Source organism: Bos taurus, chromosome 21 (assembly GCF_002263795.3).
Source record: "Bos taurus isolate L1 Dominette 01449 registration number 42190680 breed Hereford chromosome 21, ARS-UCD2.0, whole genome shotgun sequence".
NCBI lineage: Eukaryota > Metazoa > Chordata > Mammalia > Artiodactyla > Bovidae > Bos > Bos taurus.
This window is the reverse complement of record NC_037348.1, coordinates 37,706,097-37,727,021: the sequence shown is the minus strand read 5'-3', so window position 1 is coordinate 37,727,021 and position 20,925 is coordinate 37,706,097.

Here is a 20,925-nt window from a genome sequence, read left to right as displayed (position 1 = left end):
AGCCCCAAATGTTACAAATCAACAAAACATTCCTTGGAGGCAGAGGTTTTCTTGGAGACTGTTATGCTGACAAACATTATTGAAGCAGGACTAAAGATGTAGAAGCTTTCCAATATGAAGGCCATGACCTTAGGGGCCATTGCTGCAATGCTGTTTACAATCCTCTATTCAAGGTGCTTCTTTTTATACTATGTTTACAGAATCCTCGGGGTGCCGAAGGAAAGGAAGCCCTGTACAGCTTTGATCTGGTGGCATTAGCATCTCTGAGATTTTCCAGGTGAAATTCACAACTGATCCATATATGTGAAAGGCAAGGAGATGCAAGAGAAAGAGGGGTGGGGGCGGGGGCGACACTCCAGATTGGTAGACAGTTTTAATAAACGAGGGAACTTATATATGAGGCTTGTTTTGGGTGGCCACAAGAGGAGTGGGTCACTACACGTGCCCAACAGAATCTTAAGAGATTATATGGAGGCCTTAAGAGTGTTGTCTCCTCTATGGTCCAGAAGGTCTCAGTAACCCAGTACTCTCTCAAGGCTGCCTCCTGAAGTACTTTCTAGTGCAGAGCATACATCTTAAGGACACAGGAGGGGGTAAGGAGCCTCCGATTATTGCCCGGCTCCTACTACGGGATCAACCGGCTGTTGGCCATATCTTTTTGATGATCTTCTCCATCATGCCACCCCTGGTGACAAGTTCTTACAAGCTTACCTGCCCCACCTTCCATAAGGTGCCCTGAGCAGTCAGAAGGTTTTACTTCCATGGAGGTGGCTCACTTGGCTATTTGGTTGTCCGGCAGGCACATGCAAGAGAAAAAACAAGATTAAGGTAATAATTCCCAAAATAAGTAATAATTTTTTCCACCCTGGATCTGAACCACTGATTTATTAAGTCCTCTAGGCTGGGAGTCAGGACACTCACCGCGTTCACCTGTGTTCTGCAGACAACCGAACTGTCAGCGCAAAAATCTAATGGCCACGGCTCCTGAGTGATGACCAGCAGAACCTCAGGGTTCAGTCCACCGGCTGCTTCACTTCATTCCTCTTTCCACCCAGATGGTGTCAGTGTTGGGCTGAATAGTGACTGCAGTTCATATGCATGGGTTGCCCTGATTAGACTCATTTGTGGAATGTCCCACTCTGTGGGAATGTCCCCTCTTTCCTCTCTACAGACCACAGAGGCTGCCATAGGAATATAGGTGGGGGTGCCGGAAGAGCCTAGTAGAACCTGTAGTTATAGAGACAGCAGGCTGGCAGACAGGGTACCCCTCTGATGCAAATAGGCACACTGCTTAGTCAAAGTGAGAAGTTGAACCTTGGTAGAAGTGGGCTAAGGGGACCCATTCTCCATCTACCCTTTGTTAAGAAAGGATGTTCTTACCATGATATGCTTGCTGTTCCTTCATGAGAGGCTCTACCTGGAGGGGTGCTGTGTTAGTGGAGAGGAACAGTTGCTCCACAGGAATATACCAGGTTTCTGCCCCCTTTCAGAGCTGGGGCCAAAATTCAAAGGGTTCTCTCTCCTTCTGTTGTCTCTGCCACAGCCCGCAACCCATACCTTCCAGAGTCATGGACACATTTAACTCAAATGGTCGCCCTACTTGGGAGATGCCCAGAGCTTTCATCTGCTTCACTGGTATTTTTGCTTTCTCAGAGGCGGCTGTTGCTCTGATTCCCTATGCATCCTTGAAGGAACTATTCTGCATTTATCAAGTGAATGTAAAACTGATATGGTCATGTTATTTTATTCATTTATATATTTCACTGGTTTCAAAAGTTAGCTTAAGCAACAAAATGCATGCAGTGAAAGAAAAGAAAAGAAGAAAAGCAAAATAAGGAGAAATAGAGACAGTGGATCTATACAGAAGCCATTATTAATGTGGCTAATGTCTGCACATGCTGTAATATCAAAATTCTGAAACTTGTGAGAATTTACTGTTGTTACATGATGAGATTTGTGTTCTTACAGCCATGTCTAACCACTCTTCAGTGTAATCACTTGGAAAAGTTCAATTAATATTTGAGGGAGATTTTCCCAAATTTTCTTGAAACCAAAAGACTTTCATTAAATACACGAGTGTCAAAGTTCCTAGCTCTGTTGTTGCTACACTAGATTTTATAAGATAACATCAACATATTATATATTTCTCATACACATGTATACATGTGTATTGTATACAATATTGTATATTGTATATTTCTCCCACTGTCCTAGTAGTACTAAGATTATCATATATTTAAAAGTAGTATGTGGGAAGTGTGGACATAAATTTTCATTAGCAGGTAATGAAAACTCTGCTTGTATGGTGTTCTAGTCTATATGTATTAATATTAAAAATTATCCCTGTATTTGGGAGAGTTTATATAAGGGCTCAGCATAGACACAGCCTATGTCCATTGTTATAAATGTGATTTAATTATGTAACTGAAATAGGATGTCAGCAGCCTATGAACATTTTAAAAGAAGGTAATATTTTTTTCTCTCAATAAGGTTTCTATAAATTTTAGATTAAAATGGCACTAGAATGATCTACCTGAAATGCTTCCTTTTGTCAAATAAAGGATGATTTTCTTCTTTCTACTCCTGATCCATTGGGCTTTATGTTTTTCAGCATTCCCTCTGAGATCTTGCCTAGTTAATTATATCCCCTCTTTCTGATAGCTGCAATCTCCTCTGGCTTCCCTAGCTAAAAAAAGAAAAGAAAGAAATTAAAAGGCTAGATTCTCCTATGAAAATGAAAACAAAACAAGCACACAAAACACCCCTTTGATTCTTAATCTACTATCATATTTATTTATTCCTTTCTCATTCAACTATCTAAATGCTCACTGACTCCTCAACAAATTAAATTCTGAGTTCTTCCACTCTTGCTTTATTCTAAACATGTTTTTGCTAAAGAAACTAAGGGTTTATTAATTGTCCAGAACTAATCTCACCTTTTTTATTTACTGTAATATTTCTCACTCTAACATTGGTCCCTAGTGAATATTTCATATTTTTCCAACTCTTTCCTAGACATCTATCAGAATACTCATTTTTGGCTACTTCATACCATTTTAACTATTTTCCCCCCTCTCCCTCCAGAGCATACCCCCCTCAATTATGGCCTTCTCTTGGGAATCTGCTTATAGCCCTCAGGTTTTTCTCTTCCTATATATTCCCCAAGGTGACTTGCTTCCATTCCCATAATTCAGTACATCATCTCCCAAATGTAAGCTATCTCCACTCATTTTGTTGAACTAAAAACTGTCATACTAAAACTGACAGCTTTTAGTATCCTAGAAATGACATCTCTCCATGTGACACACCAATACATTAAACACATGCCTATGTCAACTGTTTCATCTTTCTCTAAAGGCCCATTTTTCTGTCACTGTATGCATCTGTGATAAGTTGCTTCAGTCGTGTCTGACTCTTTGAGGCCCTGTGGACCGTGGCTTGGTAGACTCCTCTGTCCATGGGATTCTCCCAGCAAGAACCCTCCTCTAGGAAATCTTCCTGACCCAGGGATCCAGCCCACATCTCTTATGTCTCCTGCATTTGCAGGTGGGTTCTTTGCCACTAGCGCCACCTGGGAAGTCTTTTTCTGTCATTAGTGCATTGTTAAAAATTATGATTTATTTAATTGTAAATTATTTCCTGTTTTTTTTTTTCTAATTCTTCCCCCCAAGCCATACCCACACTCTCTTTCTCTATTACTAGGACCTGAAATATCTATTTCAAAATATCTCAGAGTAAACAACTCATGTATTAAATTCAAAATTCTATCCTATTGCCCAGTATAGTAAATAGCTCATATTAGACTCACTCTCAATAACTTGAGTAAATGAATGAAATATTACGTTTTTCCCCCAAACTCATTGTCACTGCTTATATTCAGGCCTTCAGAGCCACTTCACTATACATCACCATAAATATTCTCACTGTTCTCTTCGCTCCTACGCACCATAGTTAATGCTCTGTACTCTATCAAGATTGCTCTTCATATATATATACACACACACACACACATTAATATTTATGCATGTTCTCCAGTAGGTGAAGAGTTCTCCCTAATTCCCAAATTCTAAGAGCTTATGATAGGGTACATTAAACGTTTTCTTCACTATTTTAACCAATTATCAAAACTTTCATATGATATTTTTAAAGATTTTTTGATATTGACCATTTTTTTAAATCTTTACTGAATTTGTTACAATATTACTTATGTTTACTTTTGGTCATTTGGCTGGGAAATATGTAGGATCTTAGGTCCCCAGACAGGAACCAAACCTGCATGCTCTGGCAAGTCTTAACCACTAGACTGCCAGGGAAGTCCCATGTCTTACATATGCTTTTAAAGTGCATGATATAAACCATGTTGGTATTGGCTTAGACAAAGAAATCAGGGAAATATCTATTAGCATAGTCCTTGGTTTCTAAAAGTTTCAAAAAGGTAGAAAAAGTAGACTTTAGGAAAGAAAGAAGTACTGGGGAAAAAGTAACATTTTTATGTTTTCCCAATTTTAAATATATATCACGTTGAAGTTTTAATTAGCAAATTATGTTTTTATAATTGATTGCATTATTTTTTTCTAAGCAAGTGGTACTGAACGTAAAGTACTATTGTTCCTCAAAGCCCTAAAGATGTCTATACTGTAGAGTTCAGCAATGTAGGATTCTATGAATGGCAAATGTATATTATCATTGTTTCATGAGTCAGTATTCAGAATAAGAGCTTCCCTTGTAGCTCAGCTGGTAAAGAATCTGGCTGCAATGCAGGAGACCTGGATTTGATCCCTGGGTTGGGAAGATCCCCTGGAGAAGGGAACAGCTACCCACTCCAGTATTCTGGTCTGGAGAATTCCACGGACAGAGGAGCCTGGCAGGCTACAGTCCATGGGGTTGCAAAGAGTCAGACATGACTGACAGACTTTCACACACAGACACACTCAGAATAAAGTAAAATTTATTATAGTATGTTAAGGCTTGGAGGCTCTAGATATGTATGTATGAACAAAGAATCTTAGTCAAAGTGATATTTCCTCATGTCAATGCCAATATGTGGAGTCAGTGATTTTTTTTTTTTTTTTTTTTGGTTATCCAAAGCTGTCTTATTATGATGCCAAGAAAGTCCCCTATTTCAGGCCCACACCTAATATTCTGAGATCTGGGGCCAGAGTACAAATCAAGATGCATACTCCAAATATTTAATGTGCAAATCCAGGTATACTTATGACTTAGCTGGCATTCCTACCAAGGGCTCAGAGCCCATTCAACATGAATTCCATTCCAATCCAAAGGATCTGTTTTTCCCCAAGGCTAGAGATTTCATGGAGCAGGGCTGGGTAGGGCATTGTATAAAGTGACACTGAGCCCACGACTGCTGGACAGTGACTGTACTAGCCCCAGTCCAGATGTTAGTGAAGTCGGCCAAGCTTCCCAACTAGCCAGGTTGAACTAGGTCCCCTCCACCTGCTCCACTTCCCCAATTCAGAATTTCCAGGGCAGTTTTAAGGGCTTCTCTAAACTACCTCAACCAAAAAGAAGTAGCACAAACCTAGAAAACACTTTAGGCATCTTTGGACAGTGAACTTTTAACAAAATCACCACCTTTTCATGTGTTTCCCAGGGCATAAGCTTGAATACTTTCCTTTCCCTTCACTTGCAAGTGAACACTTAGAAATGCACAATCCCTTATCCTCTTGCCTGTGGACAGCAGTTTGGTTCAAGTGACTTTTTAACACAATTGGAATTTGTTAGCAAACATTAAAATTTTTTTAATTGGGCATAATAGGAAAAAATGACGTATTTCAGTGTAAGTGATTTGCAGAGGATCTGTAAAGAGCTACTGATGCTTGTAGCTAAGAATGGACCTGCCTTGATTTCTAAAATTTGCAATCTTGATATACATTTATTATAACAGTATTCAGAATAAAGTCTTAAAAGATCTCAGGCTTTTGGCATGCCTAGCAGGGGAGGGTTCACATTGATTTTACACTGTGTATAATCTGCTGAGAAGATGGATAAGGTACATCAAGATTTTCTAACCTTCTTAAGTATATGATTATATGCCAAAGAGATTTGTATTTACAGATTTCCCTATGTTTTCCAAGCTAGTAAAGAATTCACGTAAGAATAACTATAATTATAAAACACTCATAAATCAAAGCAATGTCTGTCACATTTTAAAATTGTTTGTGGTACTGTAAATATGTTAGAAAAAAAGCTCTCTAGCAGTTCAGTCAGTTTTCATTCCAATCCCAAAGAAAGCCAATGCCAAAGAATGCTCAAACTACCACATAACTGCACTTACCTCACACACTAGCAAAGTAATGCTCAAGATTCTCCAAGCCAGGATTCAATAGTACGTGAACCATGAATTTCCAGATGTTCAAGCTGGATTTAGAAAAGGCAGAGAAACCAAAGATCAAATTGCCAACATCCATGGGATCATCAAAAAAGCAAGAGAGTTCCAGAAAAACATCTACTTCTGCTTTATTGACTATGCCAAAGCAGTTGATTGTGTGGATCACAACAAACTGTGCAAAATTCTTCAAGAGAAGGAAATACTAGACCATTTGACCTGCCTCCTGAGAAATCTGTCTGCAGGTCAGGAAGCAACAATTAGAACTGAACATGGAACAACAGACTGGTTCCAAATCAGGAAAGGAGTATGTTAAGGCTATATATTGTCACCTTGCTTATTTAACTTATATGCAGAGTACATAATGAGAAACGCTGGGCTGGATGAAGCACAAGTTGGATCAATATTGACGGGAGAAATATCAATAACCTCAGATATGCAGATGACACCACCCTTATGGCAGAAAGCAAATAAGAACTAAAGAGCCTCTTGATGAAAGTGAAAGAGGAGAGTGACAAAGTTGGCTTAAAACTCAACATTCAGAAAACAAAGATCATGGCATCCCGTCCCATCACTTCATGGCTAATAGATGGGGAAACAATGAAAACAGTGACAGAGTTAATTTTTTGGGCTCCAAAATCACTGCAGATAGTGACTGCAGCCATGAAATTAAAAGATGCTTGCTGCTTGGAAGAAAAGTTATGACCAACCTACACAGCATATTAAAAAGAAGAGACATTACTTTGCCAACAAAAGTCCATCTATTCAAAGTTCTGGTTTCCAGTAGTCATATATGTATGTGAGAGTTGGGTTATAGAGAAAGCTGAGCGCTGAAGAATTCACACTTTTGAACTGTGGTGTTGGATAAGACTCTTGAGAGTCCCTTGGACTGGAAGGAGATCCAACCAGTCCATCCTAAAGGAAATCAGTTCTGAATATTCATTGGAAGGACTGATGCTAAAGCTGAAACTCCAATACTTTGGCCACCTGATGCAAAGAACTGACTCATTGGAAAAGACCCTGATGCTGGGAAAGATTTAAGGCCAGAGGAGAAGGGGATGACAGAGGATGAGATGGTTGGATGGCATCCCCAACTCAATGGACATGAGCTTGAGTAAACTCCGGGAGTTGGTGATGGACAGGGAGGCGTGGCATGCTGTGATCCACAGGGTCACAAAGAGTTGCACATGACTGAGCGACTAAACTAGAGTGAACACTGAAGTTCAGTATACAAAATGCAGTGCACACATGAACACTTTGACATTAGGTTTCCATTGTTAATGCCTGTAATTTCTATAAAATTTACTATATTTGGACTAATTATTTTAAAGGTAAAAATAAAGACACATTGTTCCTTCAAACTGTAGAAGTTGGACTTCGAATAACCATTTTTAGCCTTGGTTCCAGTTATGATAAATACCATTAAGTTGTCTGTCCTTGAAATTTAGACTCAATTTCATTCACTGTTTAAACCTAATTTTACAAATCAAACTCAAGTAAGGAAACAAATGGAAATGCATCTGATTTCAGCAGCATCTTCTGTCAGTATAGGATAAACAACATCATTTGCAGGACATGCATTATACCATTTACATACAGAGGAAGAAAAATGCTGATTAAGCTGCCATTTGGTCCAGGCCTTCCAATACATAGTGTTAGGCAATTTAATCTTTGTAGTTTTAAAACCACACACATCTCTAATCATAACATGCCAGAAGCAATAAAGCTGCCAGAATGAGTGGGGCTGTTTGCTTCTGACACATTATAACATCTTTGAGCCAGCAGTATTCCAAAAACATGTGTTATTATCATCTTTGGATTGACAGCTCAGCACCCAAGGGTCTCCTTCTTTCCCCAAGGTTTGTTTTTAAAACCCACAAAGGGCTCCCTTAAAATAAGGGTAAAATTTTATTTCCCTTTCAGTGACTCATTCACTTGTTTAAAAGAAAAAAAAAATCATCTGTTTTACAGTCAAATAACCTCTATGTTTGGAGCAGGGTTAAACAGTAACAAGAAAACTGCTAAACGTTTTGAAGTTTTGTTATCAGATTTGGTGAAAGAGTTGTGCATGCATCAAAATTGTTCATGTTTGTTTTTTAACATATTAGATATGGTGATATGCCTAGAGGAATACCATGGGTTTACAGCATAAAGATAAAAATACAAAGAAGAAACCTCACTACTTTATGATTTCAAATGATAAAATAAATGCCTGAGTTGACACTGATCTTTTCACTAATTATGAAAGAAATATCCCCTATGTATTTATGACAGTAGGAAAAAAATTTTAAAAACCTGCAGACTATTAGATCCAAATCATCTGTTATTTGAAAAACTGTTTTTAAGTACTCTCTAGTATTCTGAAGTAATTTTTATCTTATCATGTGTTTACTTATAAATCATTCATCTGTTCCTTAAAGCAATTTCCAACACATAGTCCTGACATTCAATTTTACTTATCCAATGTTGTTAAAAAAGTAAAATATACATTTTTAAAATGGCTTGCAATTTAGACTGGCTTTAAATTAGTCCAAAATACTCAGTTTGGGCTTTTTTTTCTTTTCATTTTAGAAACTCTTGGTTGGCAGCTATATTCTTTCTTTATTATGCCCCATTTACTTTAATTACCTTGAAAAAAATCTAAGATGGGAAAGGAGAATACTCATGCCTTAAATTATCCCTTATTAAAATTCAGAAAGAAGACAATGTGGACAATCAGTTCTCATAAATAAAGATTGTAAAATAGGGAATTGACAAAATTAGGCTCTATCTGAATATGAATAACATATTTTATATCAGTAAAATCTGGAATTAGCTAAGAAATTTTATTTTTGTTAGTTATAGTATTTTAGACTTTCCATGCTGAGTTGTGGTAAATGTTGGGGTTGGGGGGTGGTGCGGGCCGGGGGGTGGGGTGCATGTCTGCACGCGTGCACGGACTGAGCAGGGAGAGAAAGACTGCATGCTAATCTGGATTGCCTTTAAATTCATTACTAGTGTGATATTCTGACCATAACTTATTGTCTTGATCTGAAACAAAGAAGGGCTCAAATATAAGCTTAGACTACTCCTAGACATTCTGTTTTCTCTTATTAAAATCTACCTCTATTATATTATGGTATGTGCATTTATCACACACTGCCTTGTAGACTGTGTGTGCGCATCTGTATATGTGTATTTAATTTATCTGTATATTTAATGTTTTGCTTACTCATGCATCTTTCAGGTACAATACACGTTTAAATGTCACTTCCTCTTTAAAATCTACACACATGACTCCCAAAGTGGGTCAAATCTATTAATTATATACGCTCACAATGCTACACTTGTCTTTTAACACCTTTTTTAAAACTATGCTTGAATAAGTATTTGTGTGTTGACATATACAGTTTTCTACTCTTGACTCCATGAGGGAGTGACCTTCTCTGCTATTCCATGCCTGTCTCACCAGGACCTAGTGCAATGCTCGGTCACAGAATGGGAGTAGCTCCATGATGAATCAATAGAAGTATGAATAAGCACACAAATGAGTAATATTGTAAGATTCTCGAGAATCACAGAATCATAGTTTCGTATCTGGGTGCATATTCCTTGCAATTACTAATAGAATAGAGTTCCAAAATCTGTGCTAGGTAGTGAGTAAGGTATCTGCCCCAGTAGACCTATGGTATAAGAAGAGAGAGAGGTTAATCAAATAACTACATAAATGAATATTAAACATCATGGCGATTACTGTGTGATAGTAAAGAAAAGATACATGATATGTGGTAGATGGCACAATGAAAGGTGTATTAGGCTGATTTCCCTAAGTCAGGAGGAGATTACATCAGGCTTTCTTGACTGAGCTGAGGTCAGGAGGAGGCTTTGGGTAAGATTGATTTAATATAATCAGATTTCAGTTAACAAAACTAGAACCTAGGAATGTTTATAAACTGTCCATATATGCAGCTAATCTGTGGAAGGGCCAAGGCTAGATCTTAGGGAGAAGTATAAGCAACATTTATTGAGGCATTATCAAGTATTGGGAACAGTTTTGAAAAAAAATTTTTTTTCATACCTTATTTAAAGTGTCTTTCCCCTCTTCTCTCTCTCTCTCTGGAAGGAGTTTCAGTCTTTTTTATTCTACTCCTTGGCTTCCCATACAGGGATGGAGAATTAATCATCTGAATGATTAATACCTAATGATTGATTAGTCTATAGTCACTACTAATTATGATCACCATTCTCTGAAAAGCAAATTCATACTAATTCATGGATGATATCTTTTATACTTTCTCTGGGTATCTAGCTATCTCATTAAATTAAACTGTGGCCAGTTCTGGAGTTGGAACTGCTTCATTCCATCCATCCCTACTATATCCAGCATGGGTGCTTGCTTAGTGGGTGCTCAACTGCCTTCAGAGCCACACCAACACTCTTCACCTCTACCTGATTGTCACTGTTACTCTTTTTTGTGGGATATGACCAGAAAAAGATCAATAATATCCAAATAGTCAGATTCTCTTTTGATGTAGACAGAAAAGAAACCCCCATTTTGGCCCATATGCTTATCCATGTGATTCAGCCAGGTAGAGCCATAGCTTAGCATTGGAATTTGCTTGATTTCAACCCTCCTAAATTGGTATTTAATTTCCCATATGACTCCTGCTATTGTGTGTATTCTTCTTGGGGACTACTTAGGAAGTGGTAGATATAAGATTCAGTCACCTCTGATTACTTAGTTATAAAATCTTCTAATCCAGGGTGTCAGCAAATTCCTGCCCATAAGCCACATTCCATTGGCTCCCTGTTTTGTGAAGAAAGGCTTTTTGGAACATAGCCACACCTATTCATTTGTGTATCATTTCTGGCTGCTTTTATGCTACAATGGCAGTGTTGAGTAGTTGTCAGAGACTGTATGGCCTGCAAAACTGAAAATATTTACTAACTGATCCTTTATAGAAGAAGATTTAAGACCTTAATCTAAGCTAACCTTTACTTCTAATAATGAGTACTGTCTACTGAATATTTCCTATTATTAAAGAAACAAAAAACCTTGACTGAATCATCTGATAGAAATACTGAAGACTTATGGCAACCTAATTTTGTCAAGAAGAAATTGTGTGCTTCCAAATAAAAATAAACATTCTTACCAATAATTGATATATCTTGGAGAGACTACAGGGTTTAGATATATTAAAACTTGAATTTCCCTCTGCAAGAAGTGGGGGGTAAAAAGATGTGTGGTATACAAAGGAACACTTAGATACCTTGTATTCCCCTATTTTTGTACATCGGCCCTTTTGTGATTTATTTCTTTGTTTGAATTTCTCCTTAGTATGTATTTCAACTATATTTCTTCTGTACTACCAAAGTAGACTCTGAAACTCACCTTACCCTAGGGAGTTTCTGCCTGAGGAGCCTTGATAAACAGCATCTTTCTGGACTGATGATAAGCAAAGTGCTGTATAGCAGGGATATAGGAGGATCAAGGTTGACCCTTGGCTAGTTGGCTTTGCCAACAGCAGTCATCTAGTTATGAGCTGGCAGACTAACATAACTATGACATGTCAAAACAAAACAAAACAAAACAAAAATACATCAGAAATATACTTTTTAAATTCTTTATGAATCAAAGATTTTTCATGCTGACACTTTCAAATTAATGGAACTATCATGCAGTATGATATATTTATGAAATGCTCCAGGATATTCCTATAGAGAAGCTGCTTCAATTTTTTGTGAAAGCAATCTGAATTAAAACAAGTATAGCCTCTCTCTCACTCTCTCTTTTATTTTTTTTTGGTGTGAACTAGAGAAGAAAAATGTTATAATTGGATGCTTCTGTTAAGCACATAACAATACTAAAGAATTTCCCTGTTATTATGATTATTTGCCAATAGAAATTTCTCATGCAAGTCATTAACCTCCAATGGTCTCATGTATTTCTCCTCTCAACATTGATCAAATAATATACAACATTTAAATTACCTACAGTTGATCTAAACAGATTATACTTCTATCTTCTGGTATATCAAGTATCCTCAGAACATTCATGCAAGTAATATAAGACTGCATACAACTGTATTATTTTATAGGTAGAGAAACCAAGAAGGTTCAAATAAACCAAGAAGGTTCAAATAAGGTTCAAGAAGGTTCAAATATACTTTTAGCTCATTTGATTATTAAGGATACAAGATTACAATAAAAATGCAACATAGACTATCAGTACTTCAAGTACTCTTCTGGGAGAATATTAAATTTATGGAAATTTTATGCCATTTCTTTTGATTTTATTTTTACTTCTAACTAGTAGTTATATATAGTTTAAAGACTCAAATAATACTATATGACTTATAACAAAAATCAACAATTAATCCTTACTTCAATTTACCTGAAGAGGTGACCACTTTGATCTTTTAAAATTTATTATATATATATAAAATATATTCTATATAAATTTATTATATATATATATGTATATGTATATACATGTATGTAAATAATGGGGCTTCCCTGGTAGCTCAGCTGGTAAAAATTCTACCTGCAATGCAGGAGATCCCAGTTTGATTCCTGGGTCAGGAAGATCTCCTGGAGAAGGAATAGGCTACCCACACCAGTATTCTTGGGCTTCCTTGGTGGCTCAGCTGGTAAAGAATCCACCTGCAAGGTGGGAGACCTGGGTTCAATCCTTAGGTTGGGAAGATACCTTGGAAAAAGGAATAACTACCACTCCAGTATTCTGGTCAGAAAATTCCATGGACTGTATAGTCCATGGCATGGCAAACAGTTGGACACGAATGAGCAACTTTCACTTTCTTTTCATGTAAATAACATTATTATTTAAAAATATTTGATTTCTAGGCATTCTCTGTTGTCATCCCTTCATGGAGAATGAGTATCTAGATGTCATTTGCACACTACCACCTCTCCCTCATAACCCCTCCCCCTACACCAATACACACTTCCTAAACCCTCCTCCTTCTGATATAGTTATATTGTCATTGTAATTTAGGTTACATAAATGTTCCCTATATGTGATTTGTAAATATGTAAACGTATTGATAATTGAGTACTGGCTCACTACAGGTGTATGATATGCCTGCAACTTAATATTCTTCTCTCTCTTAATCTCTCTCTCCCTCTCCCTCCTGTAATTTCATTCTTTATTTGTTTCTGCATATAATAATTATTATAAGTAATTCAAGTCTATGCCCCTACCACCAATGCCAAAGAAGCTAAAGTTGATCAGTTCTCTGAAGACCTAGAAGACTTCCTAGAACTAACACCAGAAAAAGTATTCAACACTGGGGATTAGAATGCAAAAGTAGGAAGTCAAGAGATACCCAGAATAACAGGAAAGTTTGGCCTTGGAGAACCAAATGAAGTGGAACAAAGGTTAACTGAATTCTGCCAAGAGAATGCACTGGTCATATTAAATACCCTTTTTCAACAACACAAGAGACAATTTTACACATGGACATCACCAAATGGCCAATATCGAAATCAAATTGATTACATTCTTTGTAGCCAAAGATGGAAAAGCTGTATACAGCCAGCAAAACAAGACCCAGAGCTGACTGTGGTGCATATCATCAGCTTCTAATAACAAAACTCAAGCTTAAACTAAAGACAGTGGGGAAAACCACTAAACCAGTCAGGTACAACTTAAATCAAATCCCCTATGAATATGCATTGGAAGTAATGAATAGATTCAAGGAATTAGATCTAGTTAACAGTGTGCCTGAAGGACTATAGACAGAGGTCTATAATATTGTATATCTGTAATATTGCACAAAAGGCAGCAAACAAAACCATCACAAAGAAAAAGAAAGTGATTATCTGAGGAGGAGTTATAAATAGCTGAAGAAAGAAAAGATGCAAAAAGAAGAGCGAAAGGGAAAGGTAAATCTAACGAAATGCAGTGTTCCAAAGAAAAGCATGGCGAGAAAAGAAGGCCTTCTTCAATGAACAGTGCATAAAAGTAGAAGAAAACAACAGAACAGGGAAGACTAGAGATCTCTTCAGGAAAATTAGAGATATCAAGGGAACATTTTGCCCAAAGATGAGCATAATACAGGACAGAAACACTAGACATCTAGTAGATGCTTAAGAGATCAAGAAGAAATGGAAAGAATACATGGAAGAACAGCACACACACACAAAAAGATCTTAATGAACTGGATTACTACAATGGTGTGGTCAGTCACACAGAGCCTGACATTCTGGAGTGTGAAGTCAAGTGGGCCTTAGGAAGCACTGCTGTTAATAAAGCTAGTGGATGTAATGGAATTCCAGTAGAACTATTCAAAACCCCAAAAGATCATGCCATCAAGGTGTTTCATTCAATTTGTCAGGAAATCTGGAAGGCCCAGCAGTGGCCACAGGACTGGAAAAGGTCGATCTTCATCCCAATTGCCAAGAAGAGTAGTACTACAGCATGTGCTAACCATTGGACAATTGCACCCATCTTCCATGCTAGTAAGGTCATGCTTAAAATCTTGCATGCTAGGCTTCAGCATTATGTGAACCAAGAACTTCCAGATTTCTAAGCTGGGTTTAGAAAAGGAAGAGAAACCAGGGATCAAACAGCCAACATTTGCTGGATTATAGAGACAGCAAGGGAATTCCAGAAAAACATCTACCTCTGTTTAATCGACTATGCTAATGCTTTTGACTATGTGGATCATAAAAACCTGTGGAAAACTTACAGAAATGGGAATATCAGACCATCTTACCTGTCTCCTGAGAAACCTGTATGCAGGTCAAGAAGCAACAGTTAGAACTCTGTATAGAACAACTGATTGGTTCAAGATTGAGAAAGGAGTACGACAGGGCTGTCTGCTGTCACCCTGTTTAACCTATAGGCTGAGCACATCATGAGAAATGCTGGGCTGGATGAGTTACTACCTGGAATCAATATAGGCAGGAGAAACATCAACAACCTCAGATATGCAAATTATATCACTCTAATGGCAGAAGGTGAAGAGGAACTAAAGAGCCTCTTGATGAAAGTGAAAGAGGAGAGTAAAAATGTTGGCTTAAAACTCACCATTCAGAAAACTAAGATAATGGCATCTGGACCCATCAATTCATGGCAAATAGATGAGGAAACAATGAAAACAGTGACAGACTTTATTTTTTGGGCTCCAAAATCACTGCAGATGGTGACTGCAGCCATGAAATTAAAAGATGCTTGCTGCTTGGAAGAAAAGTTATGACCAACCTAGGCAGCATATTAAAGAGCAGAGACATTACTTTGTCAAAAAAGGTCCATCTCGCCAAGGTTATGGTTTTTCCAGCAGTCATGTATGGATGTGAGAGTTCAACTATAAAGAAAGCTGAGCGCCAAAGAATTGATACTTTTGAACTGTGTTGTTGGAAAAGACTCTTGAGAGTCCCTTGGACTGCAAGGAGATCCAACCAGTCCATCTTAAAAGAAATTAGTCCTGAATGTTCATTGGAAGGACTGATGTTGAAGCTGAAACTTCAATACTTTGGCCACCTGATGGCTAGAACTGACACATTTGAAAAGATACTGATGCTGGTAAAGGTTGAAGGCAGAAGGAGAAGGGGATGACAGAGGATGAGATGGTTGGATGACATCACCGACTCAATGGACATGAGTTTGAGTAAGCTCTGGGAATTGGTGATGGAGAGGGAGGCCTGGTGTGCTGCAGACCATGGGGTCACAAAGAGTCAGACATGACTGAGCGACTGAACTGAACTGAACTGAAGGAGAGTAAAAGAGACAGCTTAAAAGTAAATATTAAAAAACTAAGGTCATGGTATTCTGCCCCATTACTTCATAGCAAATAGAAGGGGAATAGGTGGAAGTAGTGACAGATTTCCTCTTTTGGGGTTCTAAAATCACTGCTGATGGTGATTAGATTGCAGCCATGAAATCGGAAGGCAATTGCTTCTTGACAGGAAAGATACAACAAACCTAGACAGTGTGGGGAAAAGCAGAGACATAAGTCTGCCAACAAAGGTCCGTATAGTCAAGGCTATTGTTTTCCCAGTGGTCACGTAGGGTTGTAAGAGCTGGACCATAAAGAAGGTAGAGTGCCAAAGAATCGATTTTCTTGAACTGTGTTGCTGGAGAAGACTCCTGAGAGTCCTTTGGACAGCAAGGCGATCAAACTAGTCAATCTTAAGGGAAAGCAATCCTGAAAACTCATTTGAAGGACTGATGTGAAGCTCAAACTCAAGTATTTTGGTCATCTGATGCAAACAGCCAACTCATTGGAAAAGTCCCTGAAGCTGGGAAAGATTGAGAGCAGAAGAAGAAGGCATCAGAGGATGAGGAGGCTGGATGGCATCATCAATGCCATGGACATGAACTTGGGCAAACTTCGAAAGATGGTTAGGGACAGAAAGGCCTGGCATGCTGCAGTCCATGTGTTCACAGAGACTCAGATACAACTGGGTGACTGACCAACAACATAATGATTATTGAAGATTGTGGTGACTTTGACAATTTCTTTAAAAAGGACAACAATGAAGTTGGCTACGTCTGTTGACTCTTCGTTTCATGAAACATTTCTCTGTACCATACAGTTCTGCTTGATAGCATTATACCCAGGGTAGAACTTCTTTCAAAACTGGAGTCAATCTTCTGAAACACTGCTGCTGTTTCGTCAACTAAGTTTATCAAAACTGATAAATTATAACTAGGGACATCTGAGAAATATTAAATGTGTTCCAAATCAAGGCTAATGTAGGCAAAGCAGTTGATTAGAAGTCAGGAAATTTGAACTATATTGATATGCCAGGAAACAGGAAGAGGCTTTGGCCAATTTAGAAGAGCTAAATCCTTTATCTCAAAAAAAAAAAAAAAAAACAAACAGAAAACTGCGGTCACTAAGCGTTCTTTTATTCTCAAAAGGAGACTCTGCATAACGGAAAGTAAGTTTTCACTTCCACAAAATTGGGTGTTATATTGTGTTCACAAGTGTAGTAATATCACAGATGTCTACAAGACTGTTGAAATGCACAGAACTGTATTATGGATTGACTTTCTGAAAATTTCAGAGAACAGGCTGGCAAATTGGCAACATGAAATACAACATGAGTTAAATATATACTAAAATGGAGATAAGCAGGGAAAAGATAAAATAAAATGAATGAAACATTTTCCTGAAATCTTAACACATTCTTTACCATCCCACATCAAGAAACAGAATGAAGAAAAACAAGGATGTCTAAGAGGAACGGGTCATTATAACTCTTCCCAATCAGATCTCCACGAATTCAGTACTGCCTCTGTTAACCTTGGATTAAGAGCCAAACACGTTATAGAAGCCAGATTCAACTCTTTACCCCCTTGACAATTACAATATCAATGATACAATTACAATGTCAATGATATATTTGCTTTGGAATTGTAAGCTCTGGATTTTTCACTTATTTGGAAAGATTAGAGAAAGGGGCTTAGGAAAGAACCCTCTCTGAGACCAGAATATCATTTAGATTGGAATGGGGGAGGGGTGGAGAATAAGATGGAGAATATTCTGTTCTCTCTGAAAAAAAAAATAAGGAACAGAAAAAAAAACAAAAAACAGAGTACCTTCTTGAAATGCCTTGTTCTGAGGTAATCTGAGCAATTGTTGTTTTTAACTTCCCCTCAGTTAAATATGTTTCTCTCATGCTGCCTGCACAGAGCAATGATTTGTTTTGCTGTCTCTGTTGGCAAAGCAAAAGGTGTAAATATGTTTTTCAAATCCTCCAGGGGACTGTTGAGGTCTTCCCTACCCCCACTTGAAGATTAATTTAAACTACAGCCTTTCCCTCTTTGGCGGGTTTCCATGCATGAGGCAGAAAGCAGTCCTCCCAGTCTGGAATTCTCAGTGTAGCAACTCTAGCAAGCCCTTAGGGGGGAAAAAAAGCAATCTTAAAATTCAATGTTTTGCTGCCACTAATAGTACTGAGATTTGAAGCTGAATGTGATAATGCACATATATTGTCTAGATAGTGAACCAAATTTTCACAACTAGAGCCCTAGTGCCAGCACATGCACAGATAGATGTGCCTACCAATTTTCAAAAATAGAGATCACAAATGTGAAAGAAGGGAAATCATATGTACTATGATAGGGAGTTTTGAGCATTACTTTACTAGCATGTGAGATGAGTGCAATTGTGCAGTAGTCTGAGCATTCTTTAGCATTGCCTTTCTTTGGGATTGGAATGAAAACTGACCTTTTCCAGTCCTGTGGCCACTGCTGAGTTTTCCAAATTTGCTGGCATATTGAGTGCAGCACTTTCACAGCATCATCTTTCAGGGAAGGATTGGGGGCAGGAGGAGAAGGGGACGACAGAGGATGAGATGGCTGGATGGCATCACCGACTCGATGGATGTGAGTCTAAGTGAACTTCGGGAGTTGGTGATGGACAGGGAGGCCTGGTGTGCTGTGATTCATGGGGTCACAAAGAGTCGGACACGACTGAGCGACTGAACTGAACTGAACTGATGATAGGGAAGGCATCCTATCCTATTCTGTATCCTTGTGTATTTCATGCATGGCTTTGAATAGCCATTAGATAAAGCTAGTTAAATAGCCATGATTACCCTGAAGAAGGAATAGGCTACCCACTACAGTATTCTTGGGCTTCCTGGTGGCTCAGATGGTAAAGAACCTGCTTGTGATATGGGAGACCTGGGTTTGATCCGTGTGTTAGGAAGATCCTCTGATGGAGAGCATGGCAACCCACTCTAGTATTCTTGCCTGGAGAATCTCCATGGACAGAGAGAAGCCTGGCAGGCTACAGTCCAAGGGGTCGCAAAGAGTTGGACTGGCCAGGGTAACTAAACACAGCACAGCACCACTGCTTCTAGTTTTGTCAGCTACAAAGAGAATTTAAAACTTCAGTCTACCAGAAAAGGTCACCTGGAAACAATGATGTAAAGATACATTCTCCCTTTCATAAGTGGATAATTCCTAAACACTGCATTTCCTCCATTACAAAATAGGCATAACCTTTTCTTTAAAACAAGCTGGAAAAATCCTTCAGTGACTGAAGAAATGTTACAAATATATGGTTGATACCAAGCCAAAAATATTTTCATACACAGGACTTGATCAGAATTAAGGTCTGTTTTATAATAAATCATAAATCAAGGACATGCTTTAACCAGAAATGAATGGCATTCACAAAAGGAACTTCACAGCCAATGGAAAGCAGAGAAGGAAGTGGTAAGAAAGTGAATGCATAAGATGACAGTGGGTTGGTGAGGCAGTCAAGCCTTAAAAGCAATTTTCCCTGCAGCACTGGAATGTATTAGACCTGACATAGAAATTCTACATCAGGGGCTTGGTAGGATCATACTTAGGTTTCAAGAAGATTACTCTGAGGATGTCCCTGCTGGTCCAGTGTTTAAGACTCCAATTTTCCAAAGCAGGGGGTATAGGTTCCATCCCTGGTCAGAGAATTAAGATTCCATGTGCCATGCAGTGCGGCTTAAAAAAAAATTATTCTAGTAATTAAGCTACGGAAGAGGACTGGAAAGAAAAGATCAGTTAAAGTATGGTTTCAAAAGCCTTACGAGAAATGATACCAATAGGAAGCAAAAGACGGAAATGAATAAAAGGGTAAGGCTTAGAGAAGTAACTTACTCCATGTGGAAAGCAAGTAAGAGGAATTAGAAACAATACAAGGTTTGTATGCTTAAGTGATACAGAAGATGACAATGGAAATAAAGGTGGTAAAGACAATGGACAAAACAAACATGAAGATAAAATTATGAATTTGGTTTTAGAAATATGTTTTTAGAGATATTAATGGAATGTGGAGCTGGTAATTATAGGCAAGGATTGAGAATCCATAGCAAAATCTGCATTAAAAAGGGCTGAAACACATTTCTACATGTGGCTAGCTCTAAGATCCTTTCTTCACTCGTCTCATTATTAGTTGGGATTATTTCTCCTTTCCATTAAACTGCATTACTCATGACATTGAATCAGTCTACGCTACTATAACAGCAGAGACTAAGAGTGTGATATTCTTAGAGTAATTGTAGATACTAAGTGACAATATATGTCAGTGCATAATAAAATGACTACTACCCAGCAGTAGACAACAGAAGTTAGTTTCTGTCCTGGGGAAATAAGAGAGAGAGAAGTCTTTCAAATATGACTTTAGGAATTATTTACTTGAGTGTGATAATGAAAATAACTTAGTTGAATGATATTCCATGGAGGAAAGTGAAGAGACACAATAGAGGCAAGACATAGACTTGGGAGAAGTTATTTTTCAGCAGATGGAGAACAAATGTGGAAGTAAATAACAGATTAAAGATTTTGGAGGAGAATCAGCAAAACTCAACATGATGAACACAAACAAAAAAGAATGAAGGGGTAGCAGCAGTCGTTTCTTCAGTGTTACACTGAAGTGTATATATATTCATATATACATATATTCATATATATATATATATATATATATATATATATATATATAAAGAACCACTAAGTTTTACTATTAGGAACTTATACCTATGAGCATTATGAAAGAAAATTCAATTGAAAGGCCAAGAAATATCAGAATTTCAGAGTTTTGTCTGTGGATACCAAAAAATAAATTGTATGCTCTATTAGTCTG